The sequence below is a fragment of the Pan troglodytes genome, chromosome 3 (genome assembly GCF_028858775.2).
Source record: "Pan troglodytes isolate AG18354 chromosome 3, NHGRI_mPanTro3-v2.0_pri, whole genome shotgun sequence".
Taxonomy (NCBI): Eukaryota; Metazoa; Chordata; class Mammalia; order Primates; family Hominidae; genus Pan; species Pan troglodytes.
Window position 1 is genome coordinate 151,830,661 of NC_072401.2, and position 18,308 is coordinate 151,848,968.

The window sequence follows — 18,308 nt, forward strand, 5'->3', positions numbered from 1 at the left end:
GTTGTGGCTGGGTGCGATGGCTTATGCCTGTAATCCCAGTACTTTCGGAGGCTGAGGCAGGTGGATCACTTGAGGTCAGGAGTTCGAGACCAGCCTGACCAACATGGTGAAACCCCATCTCTACTAAAAATGCAAAAATCAGCTGGGCGTGGTGGTGGGTACCTGTAATCCCAGCTACTTGGGAGGCTGAGGCAAGAGAATGGCTTGAACCCGGGAGGCAGAGGTTGCAGTGAGTCGACATTGTGCCACTGCACTCAGGCCTGGGCAACAGAGTGATATTGGGAGCAAGCCCCCCAAAACTGGCCATAAACAAAATCTCTGCAGCACTATAACGTGTCCATAATGGCCCTAATGCCCAAGCTGGAAGGTTGTCAGTTTACGGGAATGCGGGCAAGGAACACCTGGCCCACCCAGGGTGGAAAACTGCTTAAAGTCATTCTTAAGTCACAAACAAAAGCATGAGCAATCTGCGTTTTAAGAGCATGTTCCTGCTGCAATTAATTCGGCCCATCCCTTCGTTTCCCACAAGGGATACTTTTAGTTAATTTAATATCTATAGAAACAATGCTAATGACTGGTTTGCTGTTAATAAATATGTGGGTAAATCCCTGTTCAGGGCTCTCGGCTCTAAAGGCTGTGAGACCCCTGATTTCCCACTTCACACCTCTATATTTCTGTGTGTGTGTCTTTAATTCCTCTAGCGCCACTGGATTACAGTCTCCCTGACCGAGCTGGTCTCGGCAGAGTGAGACTCTGTCTCAAAAACAAAACAAAACAAAAGAACCAGTTGTTAAATTTTCAGGAATTTTGCAAGCCAGTTGTCAAACACAACCATTATTAAAAATCAAATGAAACAAATTGTATTATAAAAGTAAGTAACACATTTATCATGTCCTAATTATTTTACTGCATTATCTATAGCCCTCAAGTTATTTACATCTATTGTATCTGTGTAGATGAACATTACTATGTCAGGGCATAATACTGCACACGTCTTCCAACTCTGCCTTATTTGATATTGCATTGATAGTCTGAAATTTGCCACAATGGGAGTGTTTATGACAAGGAAATTGACAAATATTACGCCAAGGAAATTGACAATCAGGATTGACTTTTTGTTTTGTTTTGTTCTTTGTCTAGACTTAGGAAAATGGTAAAGAACATGTTAAAATGCAAATTAAATTGTAAAATGTATCATGTCTGTTTGAATGGCATAAAAAACTGAGGAAACATCCCTCCAGTATTGGAAAATTATTATCCAATTTAGTAAAAAGTTTGCTCCTCTAAGGCCAGGCACAGTGGCTCACACCTGTAATCTCAGCAGTGTGGGAGGCTGAGGCAAGAGGATCCCTTGAGCCCAGGAGCTCAAGACCAGCCTGGGCAATATAGTGAGACCCTGTCTCAAATAAAAAGTAAAAGAAAAATAAAACATAAAAAATAAAAATGTCCTCCTCTAATTGATAAATGAGTGATGTTCTTTCAATACTTTTTAAATTTTCTCACTTTATCTTAAACGTTAATGTAAATGAAAATATCAACTAATATTTGTGTTATAACCACACTTAAAGAGCTAGTTATTGAACATTTAACAGCACAACAATGCGTGTGCATGTAAAACTACCAATCATGATTGTAAGGAAGCAACTAAAAAACTAAAATTATGGATGAAATACTAGTTTTAAATATTTTCATTTGTAACGATTTAAAGATAAAATAACACTAATAATTTTTAGAGAGAAAAAATAACAAATATTCAGGAAATTTAACATATTTCAAAAGAAGTAATATTATGTTATAAAACAATTGTAGGAGTTCAGTCAGGGTGGTGGGAGAAAGTATAAGAGAAAATTATAGGAAAAACACAAACCTTTTTGGAAGGCCAGAGGGTTTTGCAAAAGCTTTAGGAAAGGGTTATGGCTGAAGGCAGCCTCATCCTCTTACCTTGAGCTAATAGTAAAAAGCAAATAACAAAGGAATGTAGAGGAATTTATCTAAATAGCTTGTTTACTCATGTTATCCTGAGACTGATCTTTGATCATTCATGCACAGAATTGATCTGGGGAGGGCGACCATGTTAATTATCCACAGGTGTGTTGACTCAAAGCCTTTGTCATTAAATCTATACCAAATAAATGCCCACAGCACCAGCTGGTCAAGGCCATGACTGCTGACTCTTTACAGCACCCTCCTCAGTGCCTGTGGGCAGCCCAGTCCCCTAGCTCACTCTTTCACTGGATATTTGTGTCTGAGTGCATTTGTTCATCTGTCATTCGGCCAGGGTCTGCAGGTCAGACCCACCAATAATTAATCATCTCTAAATTATTATTTAAAACAATTAGTTATTTATGTCTTCCCTTCCCTTTCTTTCCTTCCTTCCTTCCTCAAATATGTACTGAGCCCCTACTGTGGGTAAGGGACTGTTTTACCATTCCTGACTTTGTGTAGCTTATATAATCTTGTGTAGAGTCAGAAATAAAACAAATAACTACGCAAACAAATATTTAAATGTCAATTTTGCAAATGCTATAAAAGAGAAGATCAAGGAACCCAGACTAGGAGTACAAGGAGGGCATCTTTTATGAAGTGACTTTGAGCTGACACTAGAAGAAAACATAGGAGTTAGGCCAACAAAAAGGGTAGAAAAGAGTACCCCCAGCAGAAGGAAGAGCATAAGCAAAGGCTGAAACAGAATACAAATCTCAACCTGTAGGTCAGCCTAAGGATAGGTTAGGGTGGGGTGGGGTGGCCAAAAGTATGTCTGAGAGTGAGTAGGAACAAAGCTGGAGACTAATTGTACAGGGCCTTGTAGACAATGGTAAAGGCTTTCATTGTCATTCTAAGAATGGTGAGACACCATCACTGAATCTTAAAATTGCCTAGGGAGTTGATGCAATGAAAATTAAGAGTCAAGTTAGCTCCACTGGGCTCCAGTTTAGAATTATCTACAACATAGAAAGTGATATAATCTCTTTTTTTCTTTAGCTTTATATTATGCTCTAGATAGTAGATATAAAAAAGGAGACCAACATGTCTCAGCCCCATCATACTGTAATCTAAGGAAAAGAATGTCATCAGATGTTTTGGTTTGGCCTCACTATATTAACCCAGATACAAGTAACACAAGCCACTCATCCCACATGGCCCAATCTCTTCCCAAGATTTCCACAGATTCCCAGGGACTTCAGTTTGCTTAGTCATTCTGACACATGAAGTTATTCCAGGCACATTTTGTACTTTCCTATGGCAACCCTGGAATCAGCCTTACTTAGCTTCCTTCCTTCCTTCCTTCCTCTTCCTCTACCCCCTCCACATTTTCCTCCTCTTTTGTCCTCTTCCCTTCTCTCTCTCTCTCTCTCCTCCTGTCTCTCTCCCTACTCCCCTCCCCCATAAAATCCATGAATGTATGCTGAGGCAGGAGGACTGCTTGAGGCCAGAAGTTCAAGACCAGCCTGGGCAACATAACAAAAACCCACTTCTAAAAAAATTTTTTAATTACCCAAGTGCGGTGGCACATACCTGAAGTCCCAGCTACTTGGAAGGCTGAAGCGGGAGGATCGCTTGAGCCCAGGAGTTTGAGGCTGCAGTGAGCTATGGTCATGCCATTGCACTACAGCCAGCAATAGAGTGAGACCACATCTTAAAAAAAAAAATTGTGAGTTTATTCTGATACTTCCAACATCCAATCCAACATTGCAGGTTTCATTCCTGTTTCTCCCTTTCCATATTTATAAATCCCTTTACTTACAATAAAAAACTTGGCTTCTGATATGGTTTGGCTGTGTCCCCACCCAAATCTCAACTTGAATTGTATCTCCCAGAATTCCCACATGTTGTGGGAGGGATCCAGGGGGAGGTAATTGAATCATGGGGGTCGGTCTTTCCCATGCTTTTCTCATGATAGTGAATAAGTCTCATGAGATCTGATGGGTTTATCAGGGGTTTCTGCTTTTGCTTCTTCCTCATTTTTCTCTTGCCATTGCCATATAAGAAGTGCCTTTCACCTCTCATCATGATTCTGAGGCCTCCCTAGCCATGTGGCACTGTAAGTCCAATCAAACCTCTTTTTGTTCCCAGTTTCAGGTATGTCTCTATCAGCAGCATGAAAACAAACTAATACACCTCCCGTTATTCTCAATATATTTTTCTATTTGCTCATGCCTAGAAGACATAGAAAATTATTTTAGAATTGCTACACCATACTACTGAGAAAACAATCATCTATATTTTTTTAAATGAAGCAACTGCAGTTCAGAATAACTTAAATGATTTGTTTGAGGACTTGTAAATGGCAGAGATAAGATTTTACTTCTCTTTCTCTGACTCTTCCTTCTATGTTCTTCCCACCATTTCAGTTTTTTCAAGACATGAAACAAAATAATAGCTATAAATATTTTATCATTACTTTTAATTTATCAATCCCACACTCTGGAACAGTACTCAAGGTGTCAGAAACATTAGGGAGTGTGGATAGTGCCAGTTTTTACTAGACTTTTGTGGGTAAATTCTACACTTTTCATGAGGCAAACATTAAAATACAGAAGAGGTTTTTAAAATAACTTATAACTTTTGCTGCTTCATCTTCTAAAAACTAGCCAATGAGATTAGTGAATTAATTCTAATAAGATAGATACACATTATTGTGAGCTTATTCTGATGCCTGTGAGCCTTTTCTCCACCATCTGCCCACTCACATTCCACAGAAGCAGGTTAGGCAGTGAGGGTAGAAATTACCCTGCTTCCCTAGATGGGGAGGGTGTTACTTTGCTAGAGAATTATAGGGTTAAGATTCCAAGATTTGAGATCTGGTACACAAAATCTTAAATAATGAAAAATTACAATTGCACTGTATTGTCAGTTTGCATACCCTTGTCACCTCTGAGTGGCTGCTGGATGTGACATCCATGGCAGAGCCCAGGTATCACTAGGCAGGTCTAGACCTCAGCATATAAACAGGCTGAAAATAGAAGTACAGTTGTGTTTTTCTTTGAGCAAGAACACCTAGATAAGAAAGATAAGCATTGCAGTAAGCATGTGTACAGTAATTACAGATGTGTTAACAGAGCTTGGGTATTATATGCCTCAAGATCTACTACTGTTTGGGCTTTGAAGCAACCATTATGCCATGATGGTGAAGCTATAATTAGAAAATATGTCATACCAACATATTTTTGCAAAACTAAGTGAAAAATCCCACTCTTCTCCTCTATAGAAGGAGTGAGAGGATTTTAGCCACAATTTTTAAAATTAAGAGGTGTTAGCAACAGGAAAGGCAATGCTATGTCTCATTTTGTGTGCCCCTGGAGTGTGGTTCTGCTCACTGTCCCTTCCTGGGACTGGGTGATGCCACCAGGAAAAGGATGCAATAGGCATGAGATAAACAGGAGAAGTCAATGAGTTGCCATGTATTCCTACTTCTAAAGAAAGCCATTGTCCTCGAGGCCTTATTTTTTAAAAGAATTAAATGGACTTTCAGTGAATAAAGCTTTTGCCCAAATAATCCACAGGGAAAAAAAATAATAGAATAGTACAATCTGCTGTGGGTGGTGGGATGTGATATGGTTGGTGGAATATTGTCTCCCAGATCAGTGTGTCTCCCCACCCCATCTTCTAAAGGCATCTCAGGACATGGCTTGGGGCCTGGAGGCTTAGAGATTCACTGGCTCCATCTCAGCCTGAAAAAAAAGCATATGTAATGAGCTTCACCTCAGCTTCCCAGGGCATCTAGAAGATGATGAGTGCTTACATCTCATCCTCTCAGCCACAGCTGGCAGGTGTCTAGCTCTCTGAAACTAGCCTAGATTTTGCTGCCTGGAATTGGTTTAAAAGTAGCTCCTGCCAAACGGTGCAAACAATGCAACTATCCATTGAAAAATGAATGAATAAACAAAATGTGGCACATTCATACCTACAATGGAATGTTATTCAGTCTTAAAAAGGAATGAAATTCTGACACATGCTACAAGATGGATGGACTTAAAAGACATATACTAAGTAAAATAAGCCAGTCACAAAAGGGCAAATACAATATATGATTCCACTTATGTAAGGTATGAAGAGTAGTCAAATGTATGGAAATGGAAAGTAGAAAGATGGTTGCCAGGGGCTGGGTAGAGGGGGAATGGGGAGTTATTGTTAATGGGTACAGAGTTCAGTGTGGAATGATGAAAAAAGTTCTGGAGATGGATGGTGGTAATGGTTGCACAACAGTGTGAATATACTTGATGCCACTGAACTGCACACTTAAAAATGGTTAAAGTGATACATTTCATGTCCTGTGTATTTTACCATACTTTTTTAAAAGTAGCTCTTGTAGTTTACAGGTTGTAATTGTTAAGTTTGAAGTGCATTCCATCACTACATTTTCTCATCAATTTATCAGATTTGTATTCAAAGTAAAACACTAATGAATCAGGAAACTTAAGAGCTCTTTGGGGGACCTTGCTGTTTTCACCACAGACACACAGTCTTCAACCTCCCTTGTATAAAAATTGTCCCTCTGGCTCCTTAACCAAATTGAATGTCTTTAGCCCTTCTAAAATAAACCCACCAAGCTCACTTTTGGCAGCTCACTAAGTGAGCTGTGCACTAGTTCAATGCGTCAAAACACAGGGTGATGCTGCCTTCAGGCTTCTACCTTATAAGACTGATAAGCCCCTTTTCTGGAAGTTTTAGGCTCAGGTTAACCCCACCTATTCCACAAATTCTTCTCATAACTTTCCCACCAGAAGTAATCTTTCTTTCTCTTTTACCCACATCTCACTCAGTGTGTGTCTTAGTCCATTTTCTGCTGCTATAACAGAATACTAGAGATTAGGTAATTTATAAACAATAGAAATTAATTTGCCTCACGATTCTGGAGGCTGGCAAGTCCAAGAGTCTGGTGATGGCCTCTGATGAGAACCTTCCTGCTGCACTATCCCATGGCAGAAGATAGATGGTAGAGGGCAAGTGAGCAGAGCACATAAGACAGAGGAAATCTGGCTGAACTCATCCTTTTATCAGGAGCCCACTCCCTCAATAACTCACTCATTCCTGTAATAAGGGCGTTAATCCATTCATAAGGACAGAGCCCTCCTGACCTAATCAACTCTAAGATCCCACCTCTTAATGTCATCATAAATGCAATTAAATTTCAACATGAGTTTTGAAGGAGGCATTCAAGCTGCAGCAGCATGTAATTCTGTTGTAATACTTCCTAAGGTACTTATGTGTTTATCACTGGATTGGAAGCACACCAACAGTAAAGTTGCACTCTATGATACTGGAACAAGTAGGCCACTTTTGACGTATAAAAACAGCAATTTCGGGTAATTCAACTAACTACTATTGTATTTATTACTGCATCACAATAATTATTTATTATTCATCTCTGTATCCTCCATAGCCTCTATTCACAATATTTTTCAGTAGTAGCTGCTCAGTGAATAATGCATGAGAATCCCAAATGAATGATGTACTACACAAAGCAATAAGTTTCAGGGAATGAGTAGAAATCCTTAGAGAGGAAGGGGAGGAGAGTACTAATTACTGGGTACATTTTTAAGCTAGAGAAGACAGGAAGACTTTGTGTTTTGCATACATAAATTTAATCTTTACCACTATCTGCTATTACTTTCTCCCTTTGGCCTATTAGGAAACTGAAGCTTAGAGAAGTCTGAAAACTTGCTCAAGTCACATGGCTAATATAGGATCCCTTTGCTTGTCATACTCTAAACTCTTACTCAACATCATGCCAGGAAGCTATTTTAGCTGATGAAAAAAAATTTTGTCTCTTTGGAATAACATTTGTGACTGAGCAATGACAATCAGGTGATCATCAGTAGATAAATAAACACTGCTCTCATCAGGGAATGAAAACATTGTATTTTTGCTAGGCTAGGCTGGCAGAAGACCTGTACATCTGACTATTGATGTCCCACATGTGAATACAAATGGGTGTGTTAGACTCCATATATGCATACCTCAGATTGGCTTGGCTCCACCTGCTTGCTCAATAAAGAATCCTAGCCACTGCCATTCATTTCCCAACTCCCTGAGCTATCCCACATCTGCCTTGAGGGAAGGCCAGGCTTCAACATAATCTCCATTACACCCATAATGACAGGACCTACATCAGCCCTGGGACCCATGCCTAACCTACCTAGAGCCACAGAAGTTTTGCCTCTGGTAAAGTATAGTACCACCAGGCATGGACTCTGGCTTCCCCAAGGAGGGTGTATAATTCAGCTAGTGTGTGTTACAGGAGGAACTGGAAATAATTCATTCAAGAGAATTTTTTTTTTTTCGAGATGGAGTCTCACTCTATTACCCAGGCTAGAGTGCAGTGGTGCGATCTCGGCTCACAGCAACCTCTGCCTCCCAGGTTCAAGCAATTCTCATGTCTCAGCTTCCCAAGTAGCTGGGATTACAGGTGCCCACCACCACGCCTGGCTATTTTGTGTCGGGCACTGTTCTAGAACCTGGGGAATCCATAGTAAACCAAAGTTCCTATTCTTGAGATGCTCACATTCTCTTGGGGAACCTGAAGTTGTCTGGCTGGGAGCATGTGCTCTTACACTTTGTAGCATATTGCAAATTCCAGTGACCACTTGGAATTTCCATTGCAATATTTGGCAAGAAAAGATAAACTGAATATATATAAGGATCAGATATAACAAAAATGGCCCAAAACACTGCATCTCTAAGAGTTCTAATATAATCCTAAATAACAGTAGAGAGTGTACTGGGCATGTTCAATGTAGCAAGGAAAAACCACTCCCCATATTTTAAACGGAAAAGGATTTAACACATGGAATTCATTGTTAAGAAAATCCCTGACAGAGCTTGGTCTCTAGAAATGAATCCTAGATCTACTCCTTAGAATCAAGTCACTATTCCTCTGAGGCCACCACTGGAGCAATTGGGTTCGAGAACACATGGTCATAGCTGTAATAAAGAAATTAGGAAGTGGGAATCAAGAAGCTGAACATGGCCTTCAGCTTCCTCTCCACAAGGAGCTGGAGAATAGACACAATAACATTGCTACCAGAAAACTTCACAGTTCATGACTTTGTTTGCCAATGAAATCAGGCAAAAGTCAGGAAAATAGGCTCCACTTCAATTTTGCATCCCAGATCTCATGCAAGTATACCAAACTGGAAAAATCTGTCTTGGGAAATGAAATCTTCACCTTTCCAAACTCTGAGTAGAGAAAAACATACTAGAAGAGTGATGAACTACAAATGGAATTAGCCAGTCCACAATATATACCACATAGAATAAAAGACTGAGGTTACCATGCTGAGGGACCACTACGGAGCTACTAGTCAAGTCACATCTCCAGCTCAGTGCCTGGCACAGCATCTGACACACATTAGGTGCTCAACAAATATTTAATAGATAAAGGAATGAATCAATGAATAAATGCATTGTGGACAACATAAAAATGAGCCATAATTGCTTGTATCTTTTATGCTTTTTAAAAAATATATTCTTAAATGATGCAGTGATGGTTGGTTGTTCACTCCTTTCAAATACAAACTGTAATATTCTTGACTTTCCCATTTTCCTTCTTAATCTAAGGAACTTTTAGAAAACTCAGCAAGTAAAATAATTTTTTTTAAATGGAAGGAAGCTAGATTTTTCTCCTTCCTCTTGTTGGACAATGAATTTCCCTTTTGAACTTTTGTGGTTGTTGCTAAATGTTTCCTCCAAGGAGAAATCTTCCTATTTTGTTTATTTTTAGAAACTGAAGCCTCCATACAGAGAAAGCTCTTGAAAACTGGAATCTTAAAAGGGAAGTGCTAAGCAGTGTCTCTTTTTTTAAGCCCAGAATAGCAGCAACTTTGAATAGGTTATAAAATAATAGCCCTGTAATGGATCAACCTGATTCTCTTTGTTCTGACCAACAGATTATTTTTGTGCTGACCAACAGCATTTTTCAAGACTACATTTCACTTTCTTTCCCTATGGCAGATAGACAACCAAATTCATTTACTCTTAACAAAACATTATCTACATGTTTTCCTTGCTTAAACTGGAACTAATTAGGATTGGTATTAAGTTATAGAAATTGTTGTTACAGAATATTAGAACCAAAAGTAGTTTGAAGGGTCTTACCTTTTTACTCTCTTGTTTTTAGGTGAAAATACTGAGACACAGTGAGGTTGAGTATTATTCTGCATACTCAGCCTCCACCCCTTCTCTTGGTGACATTCTTTCATGTGTATTTGTTTGCCTGGTAAATATCTAGCATGTATGACACACAAAGCACCATGAGAGACCTTGTATGTAAGCAAGGTTTTACACATTCCCCAAAGACGGCCTTTAATAAGGCTGTATGTAAGTCCAACCACATAGGACTATAATCTACTTCACAAAATGACAAGCATCTTCATGATCGCTCATTCCTTATCTGGGATTTCCTCTACCAGGTACTCAACTCTTCTCCCTCTTCATGTTAAAATCTATCCATTTTTCAAAGCCCAACTCAACTGTTATTCCATTAAGACTTTCTCAAGCCCTCAACCATAATTAATGACTACCTTTTCTGAATTTCCACAGGATTTTCTTCAATTGCCTATTATGGTATGTATCTGGTGGGGTAGATATTATGTAGTTGGATACATATCTACTTTTTCTTCTGGTTTCAGCAACATGGTAGACTAAGCTACTATGAAAACTATAAGTCCTTAGGAGCACTGGGTTTAAAATAGCCAAAAAAAAAAAAAGTTAATTTTTAGCTGATCTGTCCAGAAGAAACAGGAGTCCCCAAGGGCCAGAGGGCCAGAAACACAGAGGGAATTAAAAGCCAGACTGATAAATATAAGAAGTGAGACTGCGACAACCTTGGGAGGTGAATGGAAGCAGCAGTATTGATTTGGTAACAACTAGGGTTTTAATGCCATCAGGTCCAGAAGGCCTCTTATCCTCACCTGAGCAGAGGTCAGGAACTGAGATGTCTATATAGAGTTAGGCCCCTCAAAAGCTTTAATCCCTGCCAAAGAGTACTAAAAATCTCAGCCAACAAGATCAAGCAGATGACAATTAAATCTGTTTGGGGGAAAAATTAGTCTTTTGTGAGAAAAAATATTCCAAGCCTGTTGCTTTCTTTGGTGTATAGTCTGAATTTACTTGTTTCTGAAAGAAATCTCATGCCTAGAAATTATCATGGTCCTGGGCCAGTGGTGCCTCTGGGACACTGAAGGATATCAATGCCAAATTTCATCACCTATGCAGCATGAGATGAGCAGAGACAAAAATAAGCCTGACTAAAGGGGAGCTCAAAATAAAAATTCACAAAGAATACTTAACAGAGACTCAGGTAACTCATTCCATCTCAAAACTTGATATATAGGAAAGCAATCTAAAGGACCATGATTAAAGTATGTGTTTTAGATTTTTGAAATATAAAAGGCATTAAAAAAAAGGCAAGTCACTGTGAAAAAAAAGATAAAAATTTAAAAGAAATAATTCAAACTTTTGGAAATGAATAGCCATTTAAATTTACCATGGGTAAATTGGTTAAGCAGCATACTAGACTAAGCTGAAGAAGGAATTAGTAAACTTGAAGACTGATCTGAAAGATAAATTTCTATTTATCTATAGCTGAGTAAGACAGAGATAGATAAGTAGAACATAAGAAAAGACATGGCGAATAGATTGAAAGGTCCAACTTATATCTAACAGGAATTCCAGAGGGAGAGAAGAGGCAGGGTATAGGAAACAAAATATTTGGAGAGAATGGCAGATTGATACAAAGTATTGATAAAAGATGTATTTTACTCTTTTACTAAATACTTGGTTGCCTTGAAGCACAAAGCAATTATTCATATTTGTATTCTTAGAACATTGTTAGAGCTCATTAAATATTGATTTAATTAATATAATTTGTGTTTAAATATCAATAAAGGACAAATATTAATACACAAGATGTGACAGCTATCATTAGAGAAGTAGAAAGTACTCTCTGATGAAGAATTTATAGGGAAAGATTACTTTGAGCTGGGATTATTATAGAAAAATTCATGGACGAGATAAATAAGTATAATCTGACAAATAGAAAGAAGGGCTGGGCATTCCAAGTGAACAAAATAACCTAACAAAGGCACAGGGTGGAAAAATGCAAAAGACATTTGAGGAAAAGCAAGTGTAGTTCATTCTGGTTAACATGTATATACAAGGATTAATTGCAGAAGATTAAGAAAATTAGAACCATATTATGCAGGCGTTGAATGTCAGACTAAATATTTTGGACTATTAGATGAAGAAAAGACATCTCAGGTAACTCATTGCTGGCAGCTTTTTTAACAAAGGGGTAACAAGATCGGAACTGTCATTATGAAGAATGATTCGCCCCACAATTATGTACAAAATGAACTAGAGAGGAAAGACACGGGGGAAAAGCAAATGATTTGTGTGTCACAAAGGATTCTTGATGATGACAAAAATGCAACTCAACCTGGCTTGAGCAAGTAAGAGTTTTGTTAGATTGTAAACAAAACCTCCAGGGTAGATCCGGTCAGGTATGTCCTTATACAGTGTTATATACTCAATAATTTGGTGGCCCTTTATCCCTGGCTCGTGGGAGGTAACCTTCAAATCCATGGAATTTACTGAGTAATAGGAGTGTTTTTGTTATTCATGGTGGTCTCTTAGGTAGTCCAGACTAAGGAGGTAATTCATGATGGGAGCTGACCATGCCAGAAAGACCACCTTGTGATTAGAGGGTTGGGGATTTGAGCCATATGATATCAGCCTAACCTCCAGAGAAAGAAGATGGGCTGAAGGTCGAGTTCAATTATATGGCAAATAATTCAATCTAGCATGCTTATATAATGAAACCTTAATTAAAACTTGGGACAATGAAGCTTGAATGAGCTTCCCTGTTTAATGATATTTTGTGCATATGCTACACATAAAGGTGCTGGAAGGGTGATGCATCCTAACTCTGCAGGGAGAGGACATAAAAGCCAGAGACCCTTCCAGATCTCACCCTATGCACCTATTCTTTTGGCTGGTCCTTGTTTGTATCTTTTTTGGTATAATAAACCTGTAATCATGGCTATACCGCTTTCCAGAATTGCATAGGTCATTCTACTAGATTATCAAGCCTTAAGAGATGGTGTAAACTCCTGAATTGTAGCTGTTGGGTCAGAAGTGTAGATGGCTGGGGAACCTCTGAGCTTGCTGCTGTTATCTGAAGTGAGGGCAGTCTCATGGAGGACTGTGCCCTCAGCCAGGGAAGCTTGGCCCACCTTCAGGTAGTTTGGGTCAGAAGTTATTGCATCCAGCAATGCAAAACCCTGAGGTGAGATCCTGCTTTGCATGCTTAAGGAACCACATGGAGGTCTGGGTGACTGCAGTGAGTGGTAAAGAGTAATAATATATGAGGCCTGACAGGTAGCCAAGACCAGATCATGCAGGCAGTGGTCCTCAGCTCTGGTTGCATTTTAGAATGACTGGGAAGTTTTTCAAAGAAACCAGTGTCCAGGTCCCATCCAGGTCCATAAAATCAGAGTGGCTTTGTAGTTTTCTAAGTTCTTCAGGGAATTATCGTTGTGGTACAGGCACTGGTTGACCAGTGTATGAAGTAATTAAATTTTGTTCTGAGTATAACAAGAAGGTGATATAGATGGAACATTTGTCCCTTCCAAATCTCATGTTGAAATTTTATCCCCAGTGTTGAAGGTGGGGCTTAGTGAGAGGTGTTTGGGTCATGGGATTGGATCACTCATGAACAGCTTGATGATGTCCTTGCAGTAAGGAGTGAGTTTTTGCTCCATTAGTTCACACGAGAATTAATTATTAAAAAAAAGAGCCCAGCAACTCCTCTTCTCTCACTGCCTCTTTCTTGCCGTGTGATCTCTCTCTATTCATTGGCTCCCCTTTGCTTTCTGCCATGAATAGAAGCAGTCTGAGGTCCTCCTCAGATGCAGATGCCAGTACCATCCTTCTTGTACAGCCTCAGAACCATGAGACAAATTAGCCTTTGTGAAAAATAAAAATTACCCAGACTCAGATATTCTTTTATAGCAATGCAGATGGACTAAGACAGAAGCCAATGCAGGCTGTTGAGCAGAGGAGTAATATTTGCTTTCTTCAAATTTTAAAAGACTCACTTTGGCTACTGTGCCTAGTCAACAACAAGGGTCACTTGAAGCAGTTAGAAAACCATGCCCTATAGCAGAACAGGACCAGAGGTAGGAAGGAGGCCAGGTGCAAGATGAGGTGGCTTGGAATCGGCCACCTCTGTAAGTAGGTACAAACAGATGGCGGAGGTAAGAGAGAAATGGTTATATCTGGGGTATGTTTTGAAGAAGGACAATTTGCAGATGAATTGTATGTGGAGTATGAGAAAAATAAGTCACATATGAATACATGAGTTTTTCATCTAAGCAGCAACGTGTAAAAAAAAAAAACCCACAAAAAACAAACAAAAAAACAAATACTAATCACTGTTGCCAGGAGAATGCAGTTAACGGGCCAGGATTGAGTCACATGCTCACCCTGCAGCAGGAGGTGAAGTCAGTCTTGCTGAAAACACATGTACTCAAAGGGACAGAGGATATTTCACGAGTAAAAATCAGGGCATGCTACCAATAGTCAATCAGGGAATGCTACCAACTGCAAACTTTAGGAACAAAATTTATCTCTTCCTCTTTCCTTTTCAAAACAACCAATCCTAAAGCCATTAGGTGGGGCCAAGCAAAGTAGGCATCTCTTCCAGTGGCAGAAGGGGGGTAGCCACAGGGTTAGGGGGTTGAGTAGGGCGTCAGACCCTGAGTTGGGGCAAGGGAGGCATTCAGGTCAAGAGGCAGCAGTGGCAGCCAGCAGGGTATGTTGGAGCCTGGGTGAGGTGAGAAGGGCACTGCATAGGAGTGGGCCTTCAAGTTGACCTTGAGGGGCATCAGAGCCCAAGAAGGTCAAGGAGGAGTGATGCATGGGAGGCTGCCCAGTGCGGTATCCAAGTACCAGGGGGATGCGGACAGCACCCGTGCCAGGAGGCAGCCCAACCTGGGGTGTCAGGGTCTGAGTGGGATGTGAGGGAGGTGGCGGTGGGTGTGAACTGATGGCTATCAAGATATATGTGTGTGTATTTACACATACAGATATTCACTATTTCTGTCCGCTGCAAGGATCAAGATTTGTAACCCAACAGCAATGAGTATATGTATTGCTCAAATCTTAGTTCCTAAATATTCTCCAATAAAAGAAAGAGAAATGGGAAGTCCAGCACTAAGGCAGTAAAAGTATAACGTGAGTCCAGAGCACACCACCAAAAATAAGGATGTGCTCAAAAATGATGGGGACAACAAAAAAAGCACGTAGGATTCAGCTCAGATCCACTGGTCAAATTGGGAATATTTTGAGTATCAAATAAGTAATGGTAGTAACTGAACAGGATACTGTGAATCCAAACTGAAAAAATAAATGAATATATTGAAAATCTTAGGAAGGGTCGGGTGCAGTGGCTCACTCCTGTAATCCCAGCACTTTGGGAGACCGATGCAGGCAGATTGCTTGAGCTCAGGAGTTCCAGACCAGCCTGGCCAACATGACGAAACCCCACCTCTACAAAAAATACAAAAATTAGCAAGGCGTGGTGGCACGCACCTGTACTTGGGAGGCTGAGGTGGGAGAATTGCTTGAGCCTGGGAGGCAGAGGCTGCAGTGAGCCAAGATCACGCCACTGCACTCTAGCCTGGGTAACAGAGTGAGGCCCTGTCTCAAAAAAAAAAAAAAAAAAAAAGAAAGAAGAGAAAAGAAAAAGAAAGAAAGTCTGGAGAAGAATAAGATATTTACATAAGTTTCAAAATGCCTTCCTACAAAGTAGGTACTAACTACAAAGGGAAAAACTGTAGCTTTACAATGAAGAAGCTTGGCAGGGACCACTAACTCAAGTGATCAAAGGGAACATTAATGATGAGACAAACTGAAATTAAGCCACGCCTGATATGATGCAATAAAAAGAACATAGCATCACTTCTGTGATATTTCTGCCAAAATGCATAACTTAAATCTAAATCTGAAGAAAAATCAGACAAACCCCAAATTGAAAAATTCTACATAATAACTGGCCTGTAACCCTCAAATGTGTCAAGGTTATGAGAGCCTAGGAAAGACTAAGGAAATGTTCTAGGCTAAAGGAGACTAAAGAGACATGACAAGCACAAACCGTGATTCTGGACTGGATTCTTTTACTGAAAAGCACATTGTTGAGACATGGCAAAATTTGAATGGGTTCTCATGATTAGCTGGTGCTAGTTTATGGATGTTAGTTTCCTAACTTTAATAGTTATATCATGTTGTGTAGAAGAATGTTCTTATTTATTTAAAAAATACAATAAATTATTTAGGGTTGGTGAGACATCATGTTGTTGGGAATTTATTCTCAAATGATTCATCAAAAAAATTCTTTGTACTGAACTTGCATCTTTTCTGTCAATGTGAGATTGTTTTAAAAAAAGCAGCAGCAACCTTACTGGTAATTCTATTACAATAAATTTTTCTGTTATTGAATGAAGATACATTTCTTTGTATATCATCTTGGAAAATCTTGCATTGGAACACACACTGAAAGAGATCTGGGGATTGACCACAGTTTCTTCTTGGAGGAATTTAAATTAACTTTAGCAAACAACTTTTTATCACCCCTAACAAAACCCACATTAGGGTAAAACTTTTGCTCCAGGGAAAGTCTTTGACCATACCAGTAATAAGGAAAAGGTGACTAATTTTATCATCCATTCAAACAACACGTCTAACAGCAAAAGTTTAGACACTGTTTGAATTAAGATTTATTAAAATATAAAGCAGTTGTGTGTAGAGACAGATCAGGGCTGCCATACTGCATTTCTCTGCTGGACTTGCCGCACTTACCATTCCAAGTGACTTTCAAAATTTCCCACTGAATTGTGTGACCAAGCTGGTAAATGACATGAAATGAAGTAGGTAGTTTCAGGACAACTCCAAGAAAAACAACTAGGCTATTAATAGTGGTTTATGGTATCTCCATACTGTTATGGGACCTATAGTTTACATATTCTGGTTGTGCCAGGTCTATTAAAGAAATCTGAGAACGCTGAAGACATTAAGACAGTCCTTTTTAACAAGTAAGAATTTGAAGGAGAATTTCTTGTAATTACTTCAACATAGCCTATTTTCTATGTATTTGCAATTCTATAACCTAAAGGCCAAAACCAATCATTCCATGTCTAAGTGGTAAAGAAGATAAACACCTTGGAACAGATTTTTCTTTCCAGTTAGTAGATGTATAGCAAGTCGGCACGATGACTTTATTTTATTTATTTGTTTTGGTGGGGGTTGGGGAAAACCCTTCCTTCTCCATACCTTCTGAAACTGTTTCCGGGCCTACAGTTCCAGCACTTGCATTGGTCAGAAGAGGGTGTCAGACAGTGTGGGGCACTGACACAGCAATGGGAGCTGAAACAGAGGTCCCTGGAGGACTGACTCACTTTAGAGATTTTTCTTCATGAGGATATTGGCTAAGATTTTGAACCAACTAAGATCCTAGGGGTTCATGGGCTTATCACTAAAGGGAGAATGCCCAAGGAGAAAAATATTATTATTATAGTAATAATAATAAATAATAATTATAATTAATTTTAATACTAAAATGAAATGTAGCTTTATATCATAACCAAGTTATTAAGGATGAACATATCAGTTACATTAAGATAAAAACAATCAGGTAATCACATGCATATATCTCTTTGCCTTAAGTGTTTAATCTCAGATACATATATATATTCACACACACAGTGTTTCTGCTGTATCTTTCATACAAACGGTAAATCATGATCAATTAGTTATTTCAGATAGGGTGACAGGACTCTGGGAAGTACCAATGAAAAACTAAAAAACAAAAAAAAAAACTAAATACATAGCCAAATGAGTACAGATTTGCTAAGGAGTGTTGACTAAAGTCTGAGTAGATCCTTATTTCCATTAATAAGATATATATATTTTAACATTTGACTATTTCAAATATGTGTGTGTAGGGTATACAGAATGTTTGTCCTAAAATAACCAGATAATTTGCAATATAAACTTACTGCAAATTAAAGAATCATTAATTTTAAGCTATAATTCCTGAAGAGACAGACATTCTTGTGATTAATGAATTTTGAAAGCTTGAAGTGAACATTTTCTGGAGTTAGCATACCCTGGAGGCAATTTCTATCTCTGCTGCTTAATCTTTCTTATTTCCTTGTCTATAATCTGTTTCCTTAACTAGGTCATAACAACTTATTAATCATTATAAAATATTTATTATCCTTTAAGTACTCTTGACCATCATTGTTTTA